General features: G+C 40.1%; 1 protein-coding gene across 1 annotated transcript in view; it reads right to left on the bottom strand.

Annotated features, from left to right (window-relative positions):
* myt1b (myelin transcription factor 1b) overlaps nucleotides 1-24,456 on the bottom strand; it is a 119,258-nt gene that overhangs the window by 46,970 nt on the left and 47,832 nt on the right. The window lies entirely within an intron of this gene.

The raw sequence follows: 24,456 nt of genomic DNA, 5'->3' as shown, positions 1-24,456 counted from the left end.
TTTTGTTTTTGTTTTTTTCAAAATTTGCCCATCATCCACGTTTTTGCCTCCAACATCTCACTTTTCAGAGTGTGCATTACTGCATGTGTGTCTGTGTGTGCTATTTTTTTCCAGGTGGTGATAATGATGGTTATGTGATAGTTATGTCAATTTGTATATTTTCACAAGGTTGCTCATGCGGTTTCTTTTCAAGCCTTAACCTATCCTCTGATGTCAGTTTATACTGTGGCACGTTATACACACACATTGCGTATGTTATCAGCGCAAGTGAGACATCTGAATGCAAATAGCAAGTTGGTTGAAAGGTGGCTCAGCATGGACAAAGTGTCAGTGATGTTATGACAGTGAAGGAGGGACTAGAAAGTAGGAGTGTGTGTGTGTGTGTGTGTGTGCGTGTGTGTACAAGAGCTGGAGCACATATGTATGGTTACCATAGTAACCAAGTAACCCAACTGTGTTTCCTGATTCTGTCAGCTTTTATCTGTTCCTCCAGCCTTGCACAGAGGCCTGTTGTTTTACCAGCTCATCTCTTGTCGTTGATAATATAGCAGAGAAAATATATTACAAATGTCATTCAAGCCAATCATTGGAAAATATTAATAATCTAAAATGTTGCTCCATCGCTCAAGTATCTAAGAAACTGAGTTCTTCTTCTACTCTGGTGAAAGGCTGCCTCAGTTGCTCTTTGAGTTTCTGTGTGGCATACAGAGGCAAGTCACTGTCTAACCATCTCACCCTAATGACAGCACCTCAAATGTCCATAGTGATAATGAGAGGAAAGGCAAGATGAAACAAGAAGCGATGGACAGGGAAAAAACAGTGTGAGTGCTCCAGATCCTTCATAACTAAGAAGACAAACTGTGGACAAGCCCTAACTATACACTTTGTGTTTGTTTGTTTTGTTTTGTTTTTATGCCTCTCTCTGCTCAAATGTCTCAAATATACACCTACAAAATATTTACAGTGTCACACCTAATATGTACTGTAAGCGCTTGGCAATATGAAACAAAGTGACAAAATATCTGCAAATAGCATGGAACAACGAGGGTTTCACCACCACATGATTTCTAAACGGACTGAGGAAAGCAGGCATGTTTGGATGAGTGTGAAGGCTTAGCATGGAACATGTGAAGCAAAGTTAAACAACTCCTGTAGCCCTTTCAGAGCAAGTCGAATGGCCTGGCTCACCCATTCTCATCAGCACCGTGACTCACAGGCACAGAGAGATAGTTGTTAAAAACTCTGTTATGCTTAAACCAGAGCTACACCTACTACCGGTAATTAATTTCTCAATCAGTTAATCAGCTGTTTCCCAGATTACAGGATTTGGCTATTAAATTATTAAACCGCTTAATGATGGATGGAGCCTAAATACAATTGGCAGAAATAAGTAGAATATGTTATCCCATAGACCAACTACACTGTTCTATGGTGACTTCAGCATTACAAGTGCTATACTTCCCATTTCTATGCTGTATCTCAAATCATGGATTTGTAGACTGTGTCCCCCGCAGGTTTGGTCCTTCATTCCCGCTGTAGTATTTTTGCTGTGAGTGGCCAGCTTTATTCTCCCATGTGCAACTCCTATTTCCTAGTAAGTCTGATAGCACATGAATTACTTTTGACACTTGGGTTTTCGACTTTGGTTTTAGCTGAGTTGTGCTGTCAGTTGAAAACTGAAAATAATGTATAATCCTCAGGCTCTTTGTCACTGTTGTTTGATGTGATATTGTTTTCATTATCCGTGCACAAGGAATGAAGGAGGAACTGGAGAATTCGCTTCTCAGGAAAAGACGGATGCATTTGAGGGAGCCTTGGATAAGAGAGTTCAATGTCATTGATAAAATCTGGAGTTTTAATCACATGTTAACAAGCAGGGTTATTTAATAAATGTAACATCTTCAAGAAACTGAACTAGGGCTTTTTCTCATACTTCCTGTGTTATAGAATGAGATGTTATCACCTGAAGTTCATTTAAAACTATAGTTTAGATTTGGATATTTCATATATGTATCACCTGAGCCTAGAAACAATGTTATGTTGGATGGAAAGATCATCAGGTAACAAATGACATATAGCTATAGTATGTCATATAGAAATCATCATCATCAGCAGGCATTGAAGATGGTGCAGTCAGGACCAGCAGTTTATATTTGTTTTATACGCAGTTACTTGTTACATGTTTCATTGTTTGGATCTGTTTCCTTCCACCATCTAATCCCAGTGTTACTGCTGCAATTGAGCACAAAGGAGGAAGCACTGCTCTATGTAGAACCACTTTGTGATGTTGGTGGAAATAATACTAATAATTATAATAACACAATGGGTTTAACTGAGAATAATACTACTTCACTTTTTTATTAAGGTAGCTAAGGGTTGTATGTGTCATCTCCCTGATACGACCACAAACGACAATAACTGAGATCTTAGAATGAGATCTGCATGAGTTATGTCTGTGCAATAAACTGTGCAAATCACAGATTTAACTGGCAGAAAATGTTAAATTAGCCTGAGAATGCTCCCATCGGAGTGCAGAATTAGCCTCCAATGCTCCACTCAAAGTAACAAGGTTGTGGACAGATGTGGACAAAGGAACTAATGATGAGAAATAAACAGAGCTCATTGTATTTGCTTGTTAAAGGTGCAGTTTCATCAGGCTCTGTGATCAGTGTTTTACTGATGGATCAAGCTGATGGATTTCACTGTGTGTCTTGGCAGTGGCTGATAGAGGCACAGACTGATGACTTCAGATGGAAAAGTAATTGCATTTTTACGCTTGTGATATTGAGAAAGAAAAAGCAGCCAGGTGTTTTCATGATCCCCTGCAGCTGATTAATAATACTCATCAAATCCTATATTGACACACTTTCTCCTGAGTGAAACTTCACCTCTACACACATCTACTATCGGATGTCTCCGCGCAAGACAACTGCAGATATCTATTACAAACACATAATGAGGCAGGTTCTGTGCAGCAAGATGCTGACAATGACACATTACACATTACATTATTGCTCTTTAAGAGTATACACTAGTGAGTTTTTGCTTTCATTTTCAACCTCTTTTATAAGTATATATAAGTAAGGACATCTGCTGCTTTTGATTTACAAATGTCCTTGTCCTGCTCTTCTTCTCTTGTAGCTGCTCCCTCGGTGATGATGTTGTAAGAAATTATGTATTCAGGCACTGAAAGAGAAAAACTGACAATGAATTTTGTAAAACCAAAACCCCAACTGAGTAGCACAGCAGTATAGTGGTTAGCGCTGTTGCCCCACGGTAAGAAAACTGTGGGTTGTGTTCAGGGGGGCCTTTCTGTGCAGAGTTCTCCCTGAGCTTTCCTCCCACCAAGTTAATTGGTGACTCTAAATTGTCCGTAGGGCTGAGTGTGAGTGTGAGTGGTTGTTCGTCTCTGCCTGCCTTTATGTGTTGGCCCTGCGATGGACTGGTGTACCACATCCTCGCCTGGTGTGAGCTGGGATTGGCTCCAGCAACCCCTGCGATGGATAAGCAGTAGAAGATGAGTGAATGAAAAACCCCACTTCTATAGCCTTGTAACTAATTACATTTTGTCCAACTGTTTGATAATCTTTAATCATGATAATCTGATAATCATGCTTTTATGGCTCAATTCAGTTTCAGTGAAACAAACCAACAAAGCTGGACCTGTTGAAAAAATGTTTTGGAGGTTATTTAGGACATTTTTGTCTGTATTGTTGTGTGTCACACTGGACTGTGTGACAGTAAGAATGAGACAAGAAAGCTAGAGCAAAGAGGGAGAATGATCTGCAGCAAAGTGGTATGGGACAGACCCTAAGTTAAGTCTTCATGGTAAGAGCTGTCCAAGGTTAGGTCACCAAGGCACCCCAGTGTTTAAAATCCAATCTTAAAAAGACTCAAAATTTACCGCCGCAGTCCATCTTTAGATGATTGATTTGGTCACGCACCGCATTAATTACTTTTTTATGTTTATGTTTATATTGTTATTGAAGTCGTGGACTGTATTTTGCATTTGGATTACTTATTTTGTTTTTATAGTAATTATAAGTGCAATTATGTCATGATTGTTATTATTATAGCTGGACAGCATGGCCACATAGCGGTTAGTGCTGTTGCCTCACAGCAAGATGGTCATGGGTTTGATTCCCAGGCCTGGGGCCTTTCTGTGTGAAGGTTGCATGTTGTCCACATGCCTGCATAGACCTCCTCTGGGTACTCTGGTGCCCTCCAACAGTCCAGTTCATGCATGTGCAGATTGATTGGTGACTTTAAATTGCCCATATGTATGAGTGTGTGTGTAGTGTACATTAAAACCTATATACATTTTCTTGTTGAAGAAAACACAGCTTCATATTCCTGCACAGCTAAGAACACTTTTTGGTGCATATTAAATCATAGTAATATTTGGGCTTGTGGGTTTATGTTGATATGTAGCTCTGGATTTAGGTTCCTGTGAAATAAAAGCACAACTACACACTCAGGAAAATGAGAGACTTGAAACATTGGTTTGTAGGAGATAAAAGGTTGAAAACTCAGGATCATACATGTGCAGATAACCACTGTTACTGCCTCTGTCCGGCTGACGGGTAATTGAAGCAGTCACAACACAGATCAGGACGAGTGTCATGCTGTGCCCTGGGTCTGGCTTGCTGCCCTGGCCCTCTGGCAGCATGCTGCGACATGCTCAGGAGCACACACGCGCACACAGGGAAAGAGAGAGAACAAGAAAAAGAAATGGTTCCTTCACTCACTGACACACACACACACAAACACTACACCTACAGATACTGGGACATGTGCTCACTTCACAGACACACACTTCCACTTCACAAATACCCATTACAAATGTGTACAAATGCTGACAAGCTGTCCTCACACAAGTGTATACAGTCACACATTCACACAAAAGTGGAGGCTCAAGTTCGGGCACACACACACACACACACTTCTATCCTTTTTTGATGAGGATACAGCATGCCCTGACAAATCACTCCTCTGTTATTTCCTCCCATTTCCCCTCCTTGCTCTTGTTTTCTTTACTCTCCTCTTTTCTGTTTTACATCGCCCCTTATTCTGCCTCTCCTCTTCTCTTGTTTGTCAGACCTGAGGTGTGCAGGCCTGGCAACACTGAAGTCTTTCTGGTCCCTCCCTCTCTCCATCCCTCCATCCTGGCAATCCTCCAGTTTAAACAGAAGGCTGTGCTTGGGGAGAAAGAGGGACTCAGAGGGACAGAGAGAGAGAGGCCAGTTGCTTAAGCGAGTGCTACATGATTCATGTTGCCCTGTAATGAAGCTGGTCCAGTCTTTTAAGTGTTTGGTGTGTAATGGAGTTTCAGGGACAGGCCTATCATTTTCTCCTAATAGTGCTTTCTCTGCCGCACGCCATGACCCCTCTCTCCACGCCCCCGCCCCGCGCACCCATACTGTGGCAACTGCACATTACCAGGGCGCACACACACACATGCGCCGATTACCGGCAGCTGCGGGAGTTTCTGAACGGCAAAAGTGGCCAATTTTCTCTCCCTTCCATTTAAACAACAAACAGGGCAATGTGTTAAAATGGGTGAGAGAAGAGAGAAGGGAAATTGGGCTGATAAGGGTTATTGTGAATCAGGAAGAGAGTGGGTTAGCTGCTGGGAAGTAGCAGTGCGTGGCGAGCAGTGATTTTAATATTCGTCTGGAATACTTTGGGAGAGAAAGCACTCACAAAAAGAGGCTGAGAATATATAATATTCACTGGATTTCAGCTCCACTGAAACATGTGTAATCACATGTTCTCTCACCACCAAGCTGAAAAGTGTGCACAGGAAAAATAGAGTGCAACTGGTCATATTTTATTTTTCCTCAAATAAAGTTCATTTTTGGGCTCTAAGTTACATTCAGGATTAAAGTTGAAAAATAAATGTCAGCTAGAAGAGAGAGGAAGAGGGAGAGGCAGAGGGAGGTACGCTCGGGACAGTTTTACTAGAGCAGATTGTGCAGTGTGTGTAGAGACCAGACCTGAGATTACTGAACAGATTGCACAGCTGGCAGGCAGCCCTTTTCTCTCCAAACACACACACACACACACACACACACACAAAGCAAGAAAAACTAATATTGACAAAGTATTGATTCTGGGTATATTAGCCAATATTGACGTGGCACTAATGCCAGAAATATCATTCTGGTCCATGAGTTAAATCACAAAGGGTCAAACCACAGGTTTATTACTAACAAAATAAATTCAGGCCTAGCTGAATTTTGATGGTAAAGTTAAGGTTAAAAGATTTCATTTGTTTACAGACTAACTTGATTCATGTTGCGCTGTGTGAAGGTAAACCACATTTATCACTCTCTCAAGTGAACACTTGATTAACCAAGTGTTTGCTCAGAGGAGTAGTCAATCAGAGATTTGTCCTACACCTGCCTTTTTGTAACATATGTCAACACGTGACCTAACACATGTACTTTTCATTTTTAATGAAGCTTGTGATATTTGTGTGAAATTCCCTGCAGAGCAAGGTCATGCTGTGCCCTTGACAACAATCTATTATGATGTAGCGATAACACTGTGAATGTGGATGAAGGCAGAACAAACCTCTCCAGCAAAGAATTGCTGAAGACTAGGATTTGCTTGACCTCAATACAAATGTAGAGCTATGTTCCAATCTGGGCCCAGATCCTGGTTGATGACATTGTCACAGACTGCAAAGCTGAACCAAAAAGATCTGGTCTACAGAGGATTTTTTGTGGATAGAGCCTTTAAATGCATGTGATTTGAAATGTAAACACTAGTAAGTAAATCAGTCAGTGCTTTACTTCAGGCATACCATAATTAGCTTTTACTTACAAACAGAGTAAATAAATGTAGATACAGGAGACAGTCTGACCTCTCACCATACCAGGTGCCAACATGTGCACTGGTGTATGCTTGTGCTTACTTTGCCTGATCTGTCAATTTGGGTTAATGGTTACACTCTGCTCTGACGGCCCCTGCCCTTTAACTTCACGATGAGAAGAGAGAAAAGGGGAGAAAAAAGTTGGCTTCTACTTTTCCCGTCCATGGAACACCTGCCATTCTGTGCCAGGCCGTCTCCTGACATGTGGAGCTTGGCTTTGTTGCTGCCAGGATGCAGAGGCAGGACGGTCTTTGTGCGTCTACTCTTTGTTTTCCCTGGGGGGGTGGGTTGGGGGGGTGCTTCTCTACAAGTTGAACAAATAAACAGCATCTCTGCGAGCAAGAGAGACAAAGCCAGGGAGGGAGCACCTGCCTGGGGCTTTGTGTGTCTCTTAACAAGGCACACTAATGTCAGTAAGTGCACACATATACACACACACACACACAGTCTTTAAAACACACTATATGGAATTTGGCATAAGTAAACATAAATGTTTAACACTTTGCACATATAATTTACCAGTGAAACAGTTACCAGATGCAGAGAAAGAGGAAGACCGAATAAGAAACCTGGAGCCATGTTTGTTAAGGGAACCGTAAAGGGCTGGTGTCAAAAAGACAAATAATCACTAGCAAAATCAGTTTCTACAAACTGAGTGAACAATTGGTCAGTGTCGCTAAGTTGATGCGCAATTAGAAATCCTTTCTCTTTCGTTCAATTGCAGAATTTTTCGACAAAGCCCAGGAAGAATGGAATCAATAAATTTGTATCCAAAAAAGTTTGTAAAGTTCAATGAAAGACAACACAGAGGTTTAGCCTCTAGTAGTCCAGGAGGCTCTGGCAATTAGTTTATCTCTATGTCTATGTTTTGTCACTCCTATTGGATCACAACTTTGTTTTGTCCTCGACTAGTTGTTTGTTCTTTTCTTCAAAGTGCCACCAGTTTGGTGTCCAATTCAAATAAAAATTCAGCCACACTGGCGAACAGGTATTAACTTGGCTTCGTGTTTGTGCCATTTAGGTATGGACACAATAGCAAAAAAAAAAAAAAAAAACAACTCCAACTCCTAAATTTGCTTACTTTACTGGCACCATTTCCATCATCAACCCAGTGTTGTATATATGTGTGTTTCCATAAATGACGGCTATAGAGTTTTATGGCTGAATTTGTCCATCGCAAACAGCACTTACGTGAAACATATAAACATTTTTACTTCTCTCTGACTCTGACAAAACTGAAGTTATTGTACTTGGCCCTAAGCACCTCAGAGAAACACTAATAATCTAACCAGTCTGGACGACATTAGTTTGGCTTCCAGCTCCACTGTAAGAAACCTTGCAATAACCTTTGACCTTTGTCCTTTTACATAGAACAAGTCAGTAGGGCAGACTTCTTCCACCTGAGAAACATTAGGAACATCAAAAACATCTTTTCTCAGGATGATGCAGAAAAACTAGTCCATGCATTTGTAACTTCTAGGCTGGACTACTGTAACTCATTACTATCTGGATGTCCAAACAAATTTCTGAAAATTCTTCAGTTGATTCAGAACTCTACTGCATGAATATTAACAGGAACTAGAAAGAGAGATCACATCTCTCCTGTTAGCTGCTCTTCATTGGCTGCCGGTAAAATACAGAGTAGAATTTAAAATCCTTCTGTTAACATATAAAGCTCTTAATGGCCAAGCTCCATCATATCTCAGAGAGTTCATAGTTCCTTACTGTCCTAGCAGGCCACTCCGCTCTCTAGATGGAGGTTTACTTGTGGTTCCTAGAGTCTCCAAGAGTAAATCTGGAGGCAGATCTTTCAGTTATCAGGCTCTTCTTCTATGGAACCAACTTCCAGTATCTCTTTAGTAATTTTCAAGACCAGGCTTAAAACTTTTCTGTATGACAGAGCTTATAGTTAAAAAGTTAAAGTCCTCTACTCTTTAGCTATGCTGCTATAGGCCCAGACTACTGGGGGAAGGACTGAGCATCTACTATCCCTCTCTCACTCCCTCTCTCCCTCCCTCCCCCTTGCATGCACTGATAAAAACCCCACTTCTTAAAAATCACTGTTTCTCCCAGTTCTAAGCATTTATACTGCATTTGCTGACCATGTACTGCCAAAGTCTTTGTCTCTCCCAGCTCCTCTCCTCTCTCTCCCTGTCCTCATCCTGCAGGTGGTGACTCATCGCCATCCCATGTTCCTGCAACACCTGCTGCTCCCTTATCCCCATGAATTCCATACTACAGCTTCATCTCCATGAACTTCACGCAGCATCATTTTCCTGCCTACACCTGTTTTGAATATCCCCCTCACCTGCTGTCATTCTCACCCCACACTACACCCCCTCCTCTCTTGCTCTCGCTCTCTCACTCTCTCTCTCTCCCAGTCTCAACCCAACCGGTCGAGGCAGATGGCCACCCCCCTGAGCCTGGTTTCTGCCTCTTAGACCAAGTCACCACTGTCACCAAGTGCTTGCTCATCGGGGGATCATTTTATAAAGAGTTTGGTCTAGACCTGCTCTATATGTAAAGTGCCTTGATGTAACTTTGTTATGATTTGGCGCTATACAAATAAATCTGATTTGATTTGAATTGAAGGTGGCCTTCTTCTCTGATCTTAATAGTGAGGGCCAAGGCCACACAGACCAGGAATGTAGTCTCACTCACAGACACACAAACAAACAGAGGACCAGAAAGAAAAGAATTTTATCAAAAGCAGCAGAAAAAAGTACAACAGCAGAAAAAGAGTTGTAGAGCAGTTTATCAAGAACCTCTGCATGTGCACAAAGTCCATCAGCCACTATGGCAATGTGGCAACAATGCAGAAAATCTCCAAGGTTACTCTTTTTTAATAATCCTCAAACTCAGTGCAGAACTGAGAGCAAAACATAGTGTGGTGAGAGAGGCGTCTCAGTATGCAAACACATTGTTCTGGTCGAGGCAGCACTTTCAATCAATGGACTCAACCTACCTTGTGTCAATAGGTCATGATGCTGCTGGTATAAAGTTGTGTGTCTGAGTCCTTTCTTGTCTGGTCCAAATGTCATGTTTGTTTATCTAAGTGGTAATACTGATCATGTTCATCCCACAGTCCTGATCTTCTAATAGTTACTTCAGGCATAATAATACTTGATGTCACAAAGCAGAAGCTGGATCCAAAAGGAGAAATCTTAGTAGAACTACTAAAGGAAAGTTTTAGAATCTCATGGATCCATGTTGCATGATCCATGTTGCAAGAAACTGAGAATTGTTCAATAGAACACAGCACAACAGGTGTTCATAATAAAGTGCTCAGTGGTTGTATAGACATTTGACTGAAAAGAAAAGCATTCTTAACAAAAGAGTTTCAACTTTTCACACAGCTTATGTGATCCTGCTGCCCTGTGTTCAGATGAAGGATGACAATGTTTTCAAACCCTGTGTAAGATAATATTTTGTTTTCAACTGGCTCAGAAGCAGAAACGGGCTAGGCTAGTTTGCATGATTTCTAGAAATGCGTTGTTTGTTCAGAATGTGTCTTTGACTTTGACTCCACTTGGTCAACATCAATGCAGAGCTTGTATATGTCACCAAATGGCTCCAAATATTGACATTTCTGACTTTGCTGAAAAATATTTACAGCTATAATGTACGCTGTATTTCTCTGGAATTTTAACATTACTGTCTCTGGATAGCTGGCCACATTTTTTGCATACCAGAGTTATACTGACTGAAAAGGAAATATTAAAGTACTTTAGCAAGATGTGCATCTTTTTTTGTTTGTTATTTGCTAATTAAAGTTTTGTAAGATTTTCAAGGAATAAAATGATTTTGATCGTAACACTGTTAAGTATTAGCAAAATCAACAATGCATATGTTATCAATATGGATGGAAGAATGATATGGGTCAGAGTAAATCCAGAGATGTATCAGTGTTGTGTGGTTTTAGCAATGTTTTACCACATTAGATGAAAGGACATTTTACATTTATAATGTTTGCAATGTTAAATGTCTGTTTGTTTTATGGCATGTAAACATATAGTTAAATTATTCATTTAATTCAGAGGACTGTAAATTTAACAAATCTTTTTCTGAGTAATCGATTAAAATGTTGCTGATTTTAATTGAGTACTCAGAGAAACCAGCTCCTACAAGGTTGGATGCTGGTTCCTGGACCATGGACATCAGATGACATCAAAGTTCCAAACATCCTGACAGCTGGTTTTAAAGCTCAATTTTTGAATACAGACTGTCAACATTCCTCTCTGGACTGAGAGCTTCAATACTTTAAAAGTATTAATATAAAATCTAATGCTGATTTATAATGAAAGAAGACACGGACATCTACTTTTATACTATATGAGACCTCAAAAGTCTCCAGTAATCTTCCGACCCTCCCCAGTGTTACATATCTGCTAGGCTGCAAACTTGCAAATGCGTATAAATTCTTTAGAGGAGAAGCCAGGCCAGAAACTACAGATTAATAATGCGATTTTCTATCTAAATTCTTATTTATGTGGGGAAAAAAAGTTCCTCTGGGAATCTTGGTATTCATAAGCATCAAGGAAGGGAAAGAAACAAATCATTTAGCACAATGTGTGTCTGTGTTTGTGTGAATGTGTTTGAACCACCTGGTACAGTAACACCGTGTGTCCCCTTCTGAAAGCACAGGCTTTAAATATGTGCATTTGTGTGTATCTATTAGACTGCTTTTGGCTCATGTTGAATACTTTATGTTTGTGATATCTGTGTGCTTTTGTGAGATTGAAAGGGAATTAGCATATGTTTCTGTGTGGATGCATGTATGCTTGTGCATTCCAGTGATTATCTGACAGAGGAGGTATGTGTGAGCATGAATGTTAATATGTGTGTTTGTGAGTGACAAGCAGTCGGGTAATGGAATCAGGATGTATGTGTGTGTAATTGTGTGATTGCGTCTAAGTGCTGGTGTGTTTGTGGGTGATTTACTTGTGCACATGCGATTGTGTACGTGTGTGTGTATACACAGCTATACGTTGTGTGCTGTTGTGTGTTGTATGAACATGCAGACCCACTTGGTATTCCAAGCAGCTCGTCTCTTGTCTGTCAAGTACATATGTAGGGGATCGCAACTGGAGAGATTGAAAGTTTGAGGAGCTGAAAGGCCTGAATGCAAATGAGACAAATAGACTTGTTTTCTTCTCCAAAAGCCCCAATTGTTTTTTCCTTCATGATCAACACAGCCGTTGTCTTTTCTTTTCTCTTTGTGCTGTCTTTTTCCTTACAACCCAATTCTCTTCCCAAGCAGGTTTTAAAGTGACGTTGGCCACTAAACCAAACAGCTGCACTGAAGTACGAAGAGGAACAGCGGAGTGGAGGCAGCAAGTCGATTTTTCGTTTTTGTTTTCGTTTTCCTGCCAAAAAGCACTGTTGTTCTGCTGCTCCTCTGTCCATAGGAGTTGAACAAAAGCACTCATCAAAATCTAAAAGCATTTTCAGGGTGAGAGGATTTCCATCTGTGATCTAGTATTAATGGAAGTGTAAATAGGGGTGGTGGCTGCATGTGGAAGAACTGACAGAGAAACAGCCAGCAGCTCTGGATCCGCCTTTGAACTATCAAAAAGACTAGCAAGATAAACAACGACACAGAATTCAGGTATGGATCACGAATGCCCGTAACACTTTCATATATATATATATATATATATATATATATATATATATATATATTTCCACAGACACATACACGGTATTCACATGCGAAAACCTGTCACAAATAGGCAAACATTAATAAAATGTTTTGTTGTGAAGAGTCTCACACACAAACACACACACACACACACACACAACAAAAACCAAACATACATACATGCAGACAGACGTTTCAAGGACAAAAAATCTTTACTGCAGAACAACTGTAGCTTTTACACGCAAACCAGCACAGTACGCATAGCACTTTTATCCACATGTACAGATACGCCAGAGAATTGCTGAGATGCTGCAACACACTAAATTTATACGATTTCACAATTTTGTGTGTTCATGTATTCACTCCAACCACATAACGATCATCATATAATGTGTGCCAATATTTATAAAAGGACACATGGCTCAGCAAATATTAGGTGTGTGCATGTTTGGGCAGGGTTGAACATTGAACACCGCATATGCCCTGGATCCATCATCTTGGGGAAAGTATGTGTTCTGATTTTCAAATGAATGAGCTGCAAGTAGTAACAAGATGAACAGAAATGTAAAAATATGTTGTCAATTCAGATGACAGAATCAACTGTTGTCTAAAAATGCAAAGTCGATTATTGTGAATAAAAAAGTGAATAAAAGTGCTCAAAAATGATCTTTAAACACATATACGCAGTGCATAACCATATTGTCCTTCATAACCTCAACATCTTTATCAAACTAATCAATAAAAACATTAGTTAAAAACAAAGACTGGGTTGTGAAAGTTAGCGTAGACATAAGAGAAAGAATATCTTTCTTATCTTGTCCAACACAGAGCATGCCATCTGTCAGTCTAACAAACTGCAGCTCTGCCTCTATGATACTACGGAACACTGAAAGAGAGGACAGAGCTAAGCATCTCTAAGCAAAGTAACCAGTTTGTGCGAAATGTTTATAGCTTTGATGTAAAAAGTCCCTAAATCTGATGGCAAATGGGCTAAGTTGGATAAGTCTGTAAATGCCCCTTAATAGAAATTGTTTCCAGCGATTCTTTTTGAAAGAACAGAGACCAATGAGGAGACTTGAATTCAGTCAAGTGACATTGGTGACCTATTTGGGCCCCTAGATCAGTCATCACTCATTCAGCCAACACAGACATTTGTAGGGGCCTTTCTGTTAGAACTGACTTACTCAGGGAAGAAAGGAAATAGGCTAACTATCAAGCAAAAGTCACTAGTGATTAAATGTTTTTCCCCCAAAGACTCACAGACTGAAAAACAGGAAATGTGTCTTCAATCCACCATTCCTGCTCCACCTCTGTCACACATACACACACACACGCACACATACAAACACACTGACGATGTATCTGTTGGATTAGTTAATATTTGCAACATCAATTATGCCTGGCCATTTGCATAGAAAGTAGGTTAGCGAGATTTGACTGCTGGTATGCTGGGTGCATGTCTGCCAAGCAGTGCAGGATAAGTAGCTATCAATGTATCTTTTACCCTTTTATTTTTTTTACTTTTCATAAAAAAAGGTAGGTAAGGCCAAGGCTCGATTCAAGGCCCAGGTTCAAAGTTACTTTGCTGTTGTACTGTAGTCTTGTTTAACAATTGACACGCCCACTGTTTGGATGGTATAATATTGGTTGAAGCAACCCTGAAGATGTAACTCAGTGGTAGAGCACATGCTTTACATGCAGAGGCCCTGGGTTCAAACCCCAGCCACAAGGCAAACCAGTCCCAAGCTGGGAGAAATGGGGAGGGTTGCAATAGGAGGGGGATGCTGTGTAAAAAAATTGAGCCAAATCAACTACGCAAGTCACGGAGCTGACTTGCTGTGGTGACCCCAAGTAGGGAAAAGCTGAAGGGAGAAAAAAAATATTGGCAGGAGAAAATGCATCTGGAAGCTAAAATTAAAGCAAAATGAAATCTGACAGGTGTGATCGGGAGAGATGTAAGATCAGTGTTTGCCTTGAAGAATTTCTCATCATATATAATTCATGCATTAAACAACATCAGGCTTTGGGCAATCAAGAAATGCTCAACACAAATAAGCACACTACTGCAGCAACCTGTGCTCTAGCTGCAGGCTGATCCACTTTTGTTTGCAGCCTCATCTGTGTGTTTTGTATTTGTTGCTAGAGAGATCACAAGAATATCATCAGTGGCTTGCATGTTGCAAAAATGTCAGCCAGACTGGAGCTTTTATATGTCATCACTGTGAAGTCAGAAATGAATGAAACATTTGCTGAATGAAGTTACAAAAAGGATGAAAGACAAAAGAGATGTGAGGCTGCTATGAATTCTCTGCTTCCAGCTGCGTTCTGAAACCCTTAGCTGTAGGACACAGTGATTGTGTCAGAGCTGTGTTCAGCTGTGAGCTTCAGAGAAAGAATGAATGAGTTAATGTAGGTTAATGTATTTTACGTACTCAAATAAAAAAACCCAAACATAAGTTAAATTCAATCAGAATAACTGTTGAACTGAGAAAGGTATGCTTCCTTCATTATGTATGACATTCATATTATCCATATAATGTGGGATTTGGTTTTTCACATTTAATTTAACTTAATTTCTTAAATTTGGCATCTGTGAAACAGCACCCACACACTATTTACTGATATTATCCATATAGCATACTGTTACGTCTGTGCTTACAAATGCAATACCTTTCAGATCACAGGTGAGAGGTTGAACGTGAGGGAGGGAGGAGAGTTTTCAAGGAAGACATGAAAGATATAGCCGAACAACAATGATGAAAGAATAAAAATAAAAGAATCTAACTTAAGTGACTTTCATTGCAGGTGAAGAATCCAATTTTCTTACAGCTATCAGGTAAATCAAAGCTTTAAGTACAAACTGCAACCAAGCTCAAAACAAGGATGAAAAGACAGTTTTACCTAACAGCAGCAATGTGCAAATGAACTATCCCCATGGTTGTTGATGGTGATGATCCCGTTAATTCAGGCCTGACTTGGCAAGGGGTCTCTTAGTTAAACCAAGATCAACGGCAGATGCATCATCATGGCAGCAGAACATGGAACTGTGATATGACATCACACCCCCGCTAAGAGTATGGCACAAACATAACTGGTCTGCGGCCAAACAGAGGGAGCAACACTGCACTAACACAAACACAAAGTAATGAGTAATGAGTGTTCCTGGCATCATGAGTGCAGAAGAGAACAGGCAGGATTCAGGGTCTCTGTTTCGAGACGAGTCATTGTCTCAACAAATATTTAATTTCCTGATATTGAAATATGTGCAAATATGTGAGATTAAGCCGAAAGATAAATGAGCTCGTCGAAACAACCATTATGTCTCTTACAAAATAAATTCAAAACATAAACTTGGTTTGTATCATTTTTATTTTTTATTTTTAGTTTATGTTTGCTTCAGAATAAGCTGCCTAACAACACATTTATAAAATGAAAATAAATCAATAAAAATTTATAAAAAACTTCTCATCGCTAGGGTTGGAAGCTACATTTGCCACTGAAAAGGTAGTTTAAGTATTTGCTTAGTTTAGCTTGAGGAGAGAGGGTCTAAAGTTTAAATAATCACCGATCGCCACCTCTTCAAGGGTTGCTAAATAATATACAAAATAATGCCTATGATTACAACAATGTAAAAATATTTCCATGCTTTGCTCTACAGCATAAAATAAGTCAGTAAACAACCCGGTTTGTGATTAATTTTTTCATTTATTGTTCCTTTAAAAAGGCAAGTGTCTAATATGTGTCCAAATGAGACTACAGAGGTTGATGGGGAAGTTAAGTCACCACACCAAATATGAAAACTGATCTAATCACCAGTCTAACTTTACAGCCTCGCATTTATACTGCACTCTTGCAAAGTGTTACTAACTTTGTAAGACACTGGTAATGTCATCTGACATTGGTGTAGTTTCTATTTAACCATAGCTTTTTACTTAATTTAATTTAGTCTTTTATATGTGGGTTATTGGTTTAGTGATATTGGTCAAGATTGATTGGAACCAAGTAAAGACTTATTTTTGCTTTGGCCATCATCATTGTTTCACTGAAGTCTTCTTAACCTGATAATGATGCTACTAGCTGTAAACTGCCGTGAGATTGTGTATGCACATTAAAGGTTGCATCATTTACGTGTGTGAAACTTGTGTTAAACTCTCAAAGTGTGGCTGAAACATCAGTTATACAATATAGTCAACCAACTACAAGGCCCTTCTTTACAAGGTGATCACATAACTACTAATATAAACTTGTACAGAGGATATCTGTAACAAACACTCTCTGAAAGGCTTTTCACACTCTATAGTAAGTGATGCATAATTGTTCTTCAAGATATTTTGAAACAAACAGAGAGTGAAGTCATAAGCTTACTGGAAAGCAAACAGAGAACAGTGACATCATGTTGCTTATGACACTGCTTTACAAATGATTTCTGGATAAAACAGCAGTATTAAGTGCCTTGCGGCAAAGATGACACCACAGGGGAAAAAAACACATAAAAATAATCAAGATAAAGGTGTCCCTTTTACTGGTGAGTAAGCAGCTATCTTGCTGGGTGTCTGATGGTAAACATGTACCTGTAGTATCTTCCTCCATTTCAAAGAAAATGTGAAACATGTATGAGCTCTTAAAGTAGCACTGCCCTGCCAGTGTCATACTGTTGGATATAAACAAGTGTGAGGTGATAATGTGTCGCAGCTGTATATAGCAATACCTTGAAGCTTCTATTTCCCCCTAGCCTCCTCTGCTTATGCCCACACTCCCCCATGTCCAAGCCTATTATCACAGGCAACTGGTTTTTGAGCCGGCTGGCTGAGGAGGATGCTGAAAGTGGAGTCTAATTCATTTATTGATTTCTGTCCTCTGTTGCAGAATACTTCACAGCTTTAATCAGAGGGCTGTTTGTGACAGAGGACGGGGGTGAAAATAAGGGTATGGGGCCACCATATGTAGTGTCAGCAGATGAGTCCAAACCAGTTTGCATTGTTTTCTCTGAACCCCGTGGTCACACGTTTTGTACTGCCGTGCTTTTAATGCATGGATAAGCTGGGTTAACTGCCAGGGTCATTTATGACTAGAAGTCAAGGTGAAAGAGAGATGAAAAAAAAAAGGTCACCGTAAGAAAATGGCAATAAGGAGTAAAGACCTAACTCATTGCAAGAGATGCAACTTATGTCAAGAAAAGTTAAGAGGAATTAGCAGTGTGTTAGGGCTGAACATTAACATTATTTAATTCCAATTAATTTAAATCAAAAGATCAATGGCTTCTCTCTACTCATAGCAGGTCACTAAATCGCTGCTGCATTTGGTGGAGTCGAAATTAAGGAGAATTGTGTAAACATGTTGCACAACACAGCTTTGTGTGACCCTGTCAGGTAGAGTATAAGCTGCTTGCCCAGAAACAGGAACCAGGGTGGGAAATAATTTATTAGACCCCTGTGGAATTTTCTGCTGTTTGCTATCTCTTCTTCCAGCAGTTAAGGAGTTGTAGTCTGATGGCAGTGAGTATAAATGATTATCTGTATCTCTCCATCAAATTAAATGGTTTTGGGGACAGTTACAAGATGGGAGTTAGTAAAACAATTTTAGCAACCGAGCCAATGAAATTTCTCAAATAAAATTTCTATTGAATGAAATTATGTATGCTGTAACAGCCAATTGCCAGTGGTTTGCAAAAGAAATGGACAGAAAACACAGACACTGATGAGTACAAGTACATTACAGCCCAACACAGCTCTTTTGAGGGTTGTTTTAAAAGCTCAATTTGATATATTTGCCTCTATCACCAACTTTCGAGTTAAGAGCTGTGAAGAAGAAACATGAGTGAACTCTCAAACGCCATTCCTTTATTCACCAAGAATTTTCACCAGAGATGGAAAGCAGCCAACGTTAACTCTTTCATAGCTTCCATTTCTCTTGCTTTTTTCTGCTACTTTCATTAGAATGCTAACCAGCATGCACCTGCCCATCTTGCCATTTTACTTGCTCGTTCTGTCCCAAAGAAGTAGTGCTGCTTACAGAATGTATTATGAGCTCTTGCATTCAAATGCAGGATTGCTAAGGAAAAGGTTGATAATGGTATTGTTGTCTATGTAGCAATAGCAAAACTTCCATAAACGGGAGGAAACTGTGCATTAGCAGTGGACCATTTAAACACACCAGTGATTAATTTGTGTGTGTGTGTGTGTGTGTGTGTGTGTGGGTTTAAAAAAATAACGGGATAACCTAAAGCATTCACATCAACCCTAGGTTACAGTCCACTGATGTGGATAGCAGACTGACAGCAGTGTCAGAAATTACAAGTCATCGCTGAATAACATAAGCTATTTACTATTCACTCACCGAGGGAGTCTTCTATTAATCTTAAATTACAATGCTAAGAGGATGACAAGGGAAAAAGGAAAGTAGGAAACATGCTGTGCAGTGACTGGATGAGCGACACAGCTGGGGAAATCACCTGGGAACAACTAACAACAGTCAATGATTTTTCTCACACTCAAGATTCAAAGGCTATGTGATTTGTCCTCTAATTGCAGCTCGGAGATCAGAAATCTACTTTTTTGTTCACGTTTGAACCAACATTACTGACAGCTCTATGACTGTTGCTATGTTAGGTCATTCAGCTAAGTTATTAACACCCTTAAAATAAGCACACAAAATCACATCATAAAAAAGGAAAAACACATTCCCTGCTCATAGACCCTCACCAGCTTTTCTCAGAGATACTTTAACCTTCCTAAGTCGCAGGAAAGTTCAAAGTGGAAATGTGCAATTTGTTTAACAGAGTTTTAATGTTGAATATATTTATATACTGCTTTTGGAGGGATCCTAATTATGTGCAATGTCACATTTTGATGTTTGTAGATACACTGTCATGGCTGGAGATTCTCTCATTTGTATTCTGCAGTACAATAAATATTTCTCAAGGGGAAAATAGAGCCTACAGCTGTGGCAAAAAGCGCATTGTTGGAACTGCAACAACTCTTACACCTGAAATAAAAAAACAGCAAACAAGATTCTGCTCTCAGAAGCACAAGTGTCAAAACATTATTTGTCTAGACTGGAAACAAATGAGATTTGCTCTTATTTAGTAATATGAGCTCAGATTAAATGACTCCTCCCCCACCCCATCCTGACACATCCACAATCTGATGAGTTTAAAGTTACTGACTGTCTGTGTGGTGACTTTAAATAAAGGTAGTTCAGTATCACAGCAGGACAAGGTCATGACCTGGACAATCAGTGCCCGCACACGCACACCTCGTGACCTCTTAACTCTGTGATCTCTCACCCCCAGAGCCCAACCTTTCAACAGCCTCAAGGTTATTGATCAAGCATGTGGCTAAAAGTCAGATTAACAAGAAAAGAGGATGAAAAGAAATAGATTCTTTTTTTTTTGTTGTTGTTGTTCATTTGAAATTAATAATCATGTTCTGTGTTCTTCTTGTGACTCTTTGGGGTGGCAAATCAACAAATCGGTCACTAACAAAAGAAACACATGAAGAAAAGAGAAGAGAAAAAGAAAGGCAAAGTACAAAAGTAATATCTGTATGCGCATGAGCAAATGCACTAACCCAACAAAATGACACATCATATTCACATACATGGAATCACTGAGCAGGTCCTCCCCAGCGACATAACAATGCCCCGTTCCCTTCTCTTCCTCTTTCCCTCTGGTCTCTTCCTCACTTTAGTTTGGTTTTTATTTTTTATTTTGTATTCATTTATTTTTTTTGCATTGTACACTATTTCAACTGCAACTCAATCTTCACACCTCTCTGACTGGCTCTCATTGATTTGCATGGTGTGTGAGGTGGAGCGGCAGGGCTTGAGTGGGCCAATGAAGAAGAAGTTGTGCATGTGAAAGACTCGTTAAGGCAAATATTATCTCCCTGTGACACACAGACACACACACTGATCTAACAGCTGGAGAGGAGCTGCAGTTATAACAGCACCTGAATCCATATGTGGATACATACAGACACACCAAGGACCCCTGTTTCTCAGTAATAAATCCACCTTTCACAAACTCCTCCTATCTACGCATATTCACACACACACACACACACACACACAGTATGCAATCAGAGAAATGCAAATCTGATTGTGTGAGAGCTAGTAACTATATGCAGGTGCGCAGATACCACACACTGAGGCTGTAGCACACCTCAGGACTTACAATCCAAACTCACAACATACACAGCTACTCAAGTCACCAGCATGAGTAGCTGTGCGTCTTAGTAAGAGTGTTATTTTATTGCCTCTTTTCATCCTCTCCCTCCCATTCTGCTCGGTGATAGGGGGGATATGTGCACCCTACTTTGTTACCATGGATACTACAAACACCCCACATAGAAAATTCTACACAGAATAATAAGTGGCCAATTGCATCTGTTTGCTCTCCAACAAACCTCAGGATAAGAGGCATTTTCTTGTCAGAGGCAAAAACTATTTTTATGTTTGTAGGGGAAAAAGAAGGAGGGGGAGGTAAGGAGAGGAAAAAGAAGAACGAGGCACAGATATGGAAAGAGCATGCTAATGCTGCAGTGACAGGTTTCTCCCTGCCTCGGTGAGATGAGAGAGCGTGAGAACAGAGGAGGGAGAAAAAAGGAGGAGAAAAGAGATGCTCTTAAAAAGAAACTCGGGTGCTCAGGGCACCCTTAACAAATGAAGGAGAACATGACCGTGGGTGGGTGGGTGGGGGGGGAGCATTTCAAGTCCAGTTAACTAGGAGCGCTGACATTTGGAATGGCCAAGTAGGGGGAGGTAAAAAGCAGGTTGGTATTCAATAGGGCAATCTAAAGCTAAATGTTGTGAAAATCTCTCCTTTATTTATGCGTGTGTCTCTTTCAGATTAATTGACAAACACTCATCTGATGCCTCCTCCTAATTTCTTCCTCCTGCTTCGAGCCTTGGAGAACATAACCCCAGTGTGCAATGATGTCATTATGATACCATCTGTTTGCTGCAATGGCAGATGCAACATACACACACATTGGGACACACTCACATGCAGAAGATAGCAGTGGATCAGATAACATGTAGAGGGAGAGAACTTCTGCCATTTGCACTGTGCACTGTATAGTCACTGCACACATGTCAGATTCCTGCTGCATGTTTAATGTGGGCTCGTTGTAAAGAGGAAAGGTGAGTGTTGACACACTACAGGAAGCTTTGTATGTCAGATCCAAATGGAAATGGAGTCCAGATTCCTGCTGTCTGTCTGTGTCTGTGCAGTCAGAGGACAGAGCAGCTTCCTTTGACTGCACGCTGTAACTACCATATCATAATAGCATGCCTGTCAAGGTCACAAGGGGAGATGCTTGATGCGGATGTCTGTCAATCCCATCCCCCATTTGGACAAGGACACCGCCTCTCCCCTACTCAATTTTTACTCCTTTATCTTCTATTGTTTTGGCCAGCTTGGGACTGGGCCAATATATGACAGAAGAGAAAGACAACTTAAAGCATTCACTACAATTAGTGGATGTGGCCTGTACTCAGTTTTCAATGCAATCTTTCATAAATCCATCGATTAATCTCTCTTTTATTGTCATGAGCACAAATATTCACACAAACAAAGTGGCTGGCCTTAAATAAAACTAGTGACAGTGACAAAAACAATGATGAGCTATATTTGTATAGAGCCTGTCATAAAAATATTATGCACCCCATAAGGCTTTACAACTAATAAAATACATGGACCATGCTTCACATGAAAAAGACATGAAAACAATGTAATGTTACCATTTCATTCATGTAAAATAAGACACATTTGTCAAGTTGAAATGGAATAGTAATAATTACTTATTAATAAGTAAAAGTGAAACAAAAAATTTAAAAAGAAATTATGCAAAAAAGCTATGTAGGTAGCACTTGTCTAACCCTACCCCTTGATAAAAAAAAAACTTTTACATTCAAGCATTTGCTCCACTGTGAAATGGCACAATGGCACAATAGCTTTGTTCTCACTGGACATAAATGCACTGCAGGTTTCTGCCTCTTTCAGCTGCCCCACATCATTTTCCTCATGTGCACCATTTCTCTGTGGATTTTATTATTTGCTCTCTGGGTAGAACCGAAAGGAAAAGGCCAGTATTTTGGAAAATATATTTATTCATCTTCTTGTGGAGAACACTTTATTATACAGACTAGAAACAGCTACCAAAAGTAACACACTGTGTCTGATTAATTCAATCTGTACGAAAAAAAATTAAGGGTGAACCATGTCATAAGGAGCTGTGTGGTGGACAATTTTTTTGCTCAGGACTGATTGCTTCCTGAAGTTTCTGTTGGCTACCTAACAACAATGTGGCAAGGGGCAATTTTTTACATAACGCCCCTGTTTACATTTCATTTAGGCTTAAAGCTACACAAAACTGAAGTAGAAGGTACTTTGAGCCACGGACAATGACTGTACACTTGGTACATACTTGACTACATATACCATACTTCTTAGCCCTTTTTTGGACAAGCCAAGAGTTCTGTGGAGTCATGTACTGGCAAATGTCAACAACGAAGCCCACTCTGAGCTTCAAAATCACTCTTCAGGTTATGTCCATTCTATGATAACAAATTGTATGGAGGAAGAGAGAGTGGGAAACAGCTCTGCATTAATCCAGCGTTATGAGACATGTAGCCAGAGGTGAACTCTCAGGGATCTCCATGCCTTCAGAGAAGGCCCAAAACATTTGTTATATTTCATTTATTTTACTCTTTAATTTCTTTCATTATTTCATTATAATCATTCTCTTCCTATTTTAATTTGGCTTCATTTTAAATCAAATTTGCTTCAAGAAAATACCAGGGCTTATGATGAATCTGAGCCTTACTAACCTAAAAAAGTCAGCCATCAAAATTTAGCTACACATCATGGCTTAAAACTGAGGTGAGCTGGGTTGCAATCTTTGTATGATAATTTTATATTGACAGAGATCAACAACCACTCACACACAGACAATTTAGAGTCACCAGTTAACCCAACTCCCACACAGAAAGGCTCCAGGCTGAGAGCTGAACCCACATCCTTCTTATTGTGGGGCAATTGTGGGTATTTTTCACTCAGAATAATTCATTTCAATAAGTAATCTACTTAGTTACTTTTAAAAAGTAAACAAGCGCAGTGGCATAGTGGTTAGCCCTGTCGCCCCACAGTAAGAAGGTTGCGGGTTTGGTTCCCGGCCTGGGTCCACGTGTGGGCCTGTGTGGGTTTCCTCCCACAGTCCAAAGACATGCATGTCAAGATTAACTGGTGACTCTAAATTGTGTGAGTGGTTGTTTATCTCTATTTGTCTTTGTACGTTGGCCCTGCATTGGACTGGTGACCTGTCCAGGGTGTACCCCAACCTCACCTAGAACTTTGGCTGGGAGTGACTCCAGCACCTCTGCAATCCAGAAACAGAAAAGCAGTAGAAAACGGATGGATGGATTGGCAACCAAACATAACAGAGCTCGTATTAGTGTGCTGCTCATTCCTACTGAAATCCCTTGCCCTGTTGCCTTTTTGGTGTGTTTGGATAAGATGTTTTGGCTGAACTGAAGTCCAAGCTCTGGTAATCGTATTTTTTTTTTTTTTCATCCCTGTCACCTGGACTCAACCTGAGGTAACACAAAGCAAACAAAGGTATAAATATATGACCTACACGTACAGGTAAAAAAAAAAAAAGATGTGGTTTCTGGTTTAAATAAACCCTGTTGTTACAACATCCAAGCCTGATTTATTGCATATCCAGTTCCTACCTGTGTCAAACTAACCGTTTTTATATTGGATGTTGACTAACAGCATGTATAAGTCAAGCCACATGGGCAGAGTGGCGTGCAGTGCATGCATGAACAAGCAAAACCAACGTAGCAAATGAATTTGGAGGGGCGTAATGAGAGATGGCGCTGCACTCCCGCCCGATTTCACAGCCACGTCATTAGGGTGAGGCAGCCCGGTCCCAGG

This window comes from Echeneis naucrates, chromosome 7 (genome assembly GCF_900963305.1).
Source record: "Echeneis naucrates chromosome 7, fEcheNa1.1, whole genome shotgun sequence".
Lineage (NCBI taxonomy): Eukaryota > Metazoa > Chordata > Actinopteri > Carangiformes > Echeneidae > Echeneis > Echeneis naucrates.
This window is presented reverse-complemented; position numbering and strand designations above follow the sequence as displayed.